The following is a 4249-nucleotide window of genomic DNA, read 5'->3' on the forward strand; positions in this document are numbered from 1 at the left end:
CAGAATGTAGATAACTGCCTCATCACTGCCTGTCTGTACAGACCTCCAGGTCTTCTATGGTTGGTACTGAGATTAAGGCGTGTGTCTCCAATGTTGGCTGTATCCTTGAACACACAGAGATCTACATAGCTCTGCCTACCAAGTGCTGGGATTAAAGGCATGCACCACCACCGCCCAGCTTCTGCTATGGCTCTAATAGCTCTGACCCCCGGGCAACTTTATTTATTAACATACAATTAAAATCACATTTCAGTACAAATAAAATATCACCATATTTCCCCTTTTCTATTTTAATAAAAAGAAAAAAGGAAAAAGGTTATGACTAACAGAAGAAAAACTATATACAAAAGTACAATAACTATATACAATATATACAAGTAATAAATACCTAAACAATGTCTAGTCCGTTTGTATTTGACAAATTCAGAGAAAATAATTCCATTATCTATCCTATTTTGGTAAGTCCAAAATGTATCGAATTCACTTTCTATCCTAATTAATCTTCAACTATAACTAACTAAATTTCAACTCCCTCAGAGACCCAAGAAGGAAATAATATTACCTAACAAAAATAAAAACAGGAAGTGCATGCAAGCAACTTCCAAAAAATTTGTGAGTTGACAGAAACAGCCAGCTGCCTGGACAGTCACCTGAGGTTTCTCCGCAGTGTTGGGGCATCATCTTCAGCCTATAGGCTTAGCGTATCTGACAGACTCATTTGTGAAGTAGGATGTACACAAGGTCAACAGTTCGACCTCACATTGGGTGAGAGCAGTCCATGTACCAGAAACACCTGAATTCCACTAGTGTCCTGTCATGATTCAGGATTTTTTTTTTTTTTGGTTTTTCGAGACAGGGTTTCTCTGTGTAGCTTTGCGCCTTTCCTGGAACTCACTTGGTAGTCCAGGCTGGCCTTGAACTCACAGAGATCCGCCTGCCTCTGCCTCCCGAGTGCTGGGAATAAAGGCGTGCGCCACCACCGCCCCGGCTTATGATTCAGGATTTTAAATTCTGGAAATTGTTGATGTTTTATTAATTCAGCTGTTCATTCTTCTCGACTGTGTATATGTGGCTTCATCTCAGCATCCCGTTCTTCTTCACATCCCTCTATTAAATGCCACTCTACTTTTGAGAGGCTTGAGCTTAGTTACTCTTCAAGAATAACTGTTTCAGCTGCTGTTCCATTGCACATCAGAAGCCATCGGCCCACTGCCTGTTCAGCTGCCTTCGAAGAAAAGGGCACTGTATCTTTTCCAGATTGTGAAGGCCACTTCAGGGATGGTGCCATATTGTCCTGGCCTCAGAAGATGCCTTTTGATAAAGCCATAACCACACTTGTTTTGGCAAGAATCAGTAGTCCTTTGTTTTGTGTCCTGTCTGTCCTGTTTGTCAGCAGTTGATTCGAGGATACTTTGTTGTCCAGTAGCTAACTTTTGCCACAATGAAAGTTAACTCCATATGCAGTTTCTTCAATGCCCATATTTTCTCTGAAGTAGATTGGTACTGCCAGGAGCTGACATGTCTCATAGTCATAACAAAAAAGAAAAATTTTCTAAGTTATTAAAACATTTTAAATGCCATATTCTGTAGATCTCTGAAGGGTTTGAAGATGACCTGTCTATCTAAAATATATCTGCTCAATTTTTAAAACATACCTAATATGACTACAAGTTCTATTATAATGTCTAACTACTAACTTTCATTTCTTTATATCCTAACAGTTGGTAATAATAACATTCAAGGATCAGAAAATTGCATTACATTGTTAAGTTAATGGTAAGAAATATACATATAGCATTTTCTAACAATATCAACTTCAATATATATAATTTGTATACAATATAAAACAATCCAATCCAATGTAAAGTATTTAAAACCAGTAATTGTCTTTTTCTTTTCTTTTCTTTTTTAAACAAGAATCTTAAATCTAATCTCCTTTGCTTAGCCCTTTTCCTAACCCTTGACAACAACTTGTAACCAAGCCCCCTAAACAATGAAAATTATCCCAGACCCCAAACCCATTAAAAGACCAAAAAACCACCTGCCCCACATCTCTGTGTCATTATTTGGGGGCTGGAGATCCAAAGAATGTCTGACAAGAAAAACTATCTACAGTTCAGTGGTTAAGAACACATTGTTCTTACAGAGGACTAAGGTTTAATTTCCAGCACCCACATGGTGGCTCACAACCATCTGCAACTCCAGTTCTAGTGAATTCAGTGTTTTCTTCTGAACTCCATGGGCACTAGGCACTCATGTGGTACACAGACATAGATGTAGCCAAGACACTCCACATAAAATAAATGAATATAAAAATAAAATAACTTAGCCGGGCGGTGGTGGCGCACACCTTTATTCCCAGCACTCGGGAGGCAGAGGCAGGCGGATCTCTGTGAGTTCAAGGCCAGCCTGGACTACCAAGTGAGTTCCAGGAAAGGCGCAAAACTACACAGAGAAACCCTGTCTCGAAATAACTTGGGATACTTTGAAAAAATTATCATACAAATAGAACAGTAAAAAAGAAGTCATCTTCACATCTCTCCATTATTGTATTTTAAAAATGGCATGCAGTGGTCACAGTGGGTGAAAGTCTCCAAGAGAGATACACCATGCAGACCCTACTCATGTGGAGAGTTTTATTGGCAGGAAGGGAGAGAAGGGACTGAGGAGAGAAGTGGAAGAAGAGAAGAAGAGAAAAAGAGACAGGAAAGAGGAGAGATGAGGTGCAGATGCGACCTCGTGGGGATAGAGAGAGAGAGAGAAAGTGGGTGGGGCCTACCCTTTTATGAGGGGATATAGCACAAGCGCAGAAAGACCACATAGCAATGAGTGCAGGAAGTTGTCAGGACCCTGAAGTGGGCCAAGGTATTGCCTGTGTGTTGGCCAGGTCCCCAAGGGGTAGATCTGAATGCTAACATCCAGACCTTGGACAGGTGTCATTCATCACCTGGGTGTTCAGCGGGGAGGTAGGGAGACCCTACATGGGTTATAAAGGACAAGACTCTTCTTATGGAAAGGAAATGTCAGTCATCTCACCAGGAAAGCTGGTGTCTGATCCAGCTACCATACTCAATAGGACTTATTACCAATGAAACCCACTAACTGAATAGCCACACCTTAGAGGACCAGGACCACACCAGACAATAAAGGAAGCAACCCAGCTAATAGTTATGCACAGAAGAAGCCCCAATATGACAGTTGCCCAGTGCTCAGGGGTTCCAACATATCCTTTTGGGACCACATTCTTTTGAAAATCGGCAAGTGGGTTTCAGCCCAGACACCTGAGGCCATGGGAAACTACACACTGGTTCTGGTTGATGTTTTCTCCAGCTGGACTGAGACACAACCCTGAAACACAGAAAGATCTCCAAGTGGCGTGAGTTTACATAAAGACATTGTTCCCAGCTCTGGAACATCTGACCCCTTAAGGAGATAATGGTCCGGCCTTCATCTCCACAATAAAGGAGTGAGGAGGGGCTGGAGGGGAGCAGAGCTCCCGTTCACTGGAAACTCACACTACCCAGAGACCTTGGTTGACAGACAGCTAATGGAAAAGATAAACTGTGAGACTGCAGGGGATGGGACGATGACCCCACGGCTAAGAGTGTGTGCTGTTCAAGCATGAGGACTTCAGTTCAGATCTCCAGGCTGCAGAAGAGCCCATAACCCTGTGGCTGGGAGCAGCAGAGGCAAAGAGAATCTCTGGGCTTCTAGCCAGCGAGTTTAATTGAATTCTTGCCCTAGGACCCACCATACATTTCCTTCTAGGAGGTTGGGTCATCTTAAAACAAACAAACAAACAAACTGAACATGCCAGAGTCCAGCTCCAGTGGGGTTCAGGTCCCAAAGAGGAGGTGTGGAGTCGGTGAAGGGAAGGGAGAGACTGATAGGATCTGAGGGATCTGAGGGTGAACTGGCATGGCTGCCTGCTTACTGAAAAAAAGGCTACACCTATTATACTCAATAATTGCACAATAGTTTAGCAGGCTCAATGATTCAGGGATGAAAGTGGCCATTAGTTTTATTACAGCATTTCACTCACTCCCCACCTCCAGTTCCCCCTCCCCCAAAACAAAAGTGCTAAGTTCAGCAAGTATCTAAATGCCCATTGTTCTCTAAGTTCAGTAATTCCTTCCATCAGGATCCCTCTTATACCATTGTAAGGGCCACAAGTTCTTTCTGCCAGAAATAAGGAGAATTACTGCTTTTTGCAAGCAGGAACTTTCCTCAAGGCCCTGAGGGAATGGAA

The sequence above is a fragment of the Peromyscus leucopus genome, chromosome 3, assembly GCF_004664715.2.
Source record: "Peromyscus leucopus breed LL Stock chromosome 3, UCI_PerLeu_2.1, whole genome shotgun sequence".
In the NCBI taxonomy this organism is placed as follows: Eukaryota; Metazoa; Chordata; class Mammalia; order Rodentia; family Cricetidae; genus Peromyscus; species Peromyscus leucopus.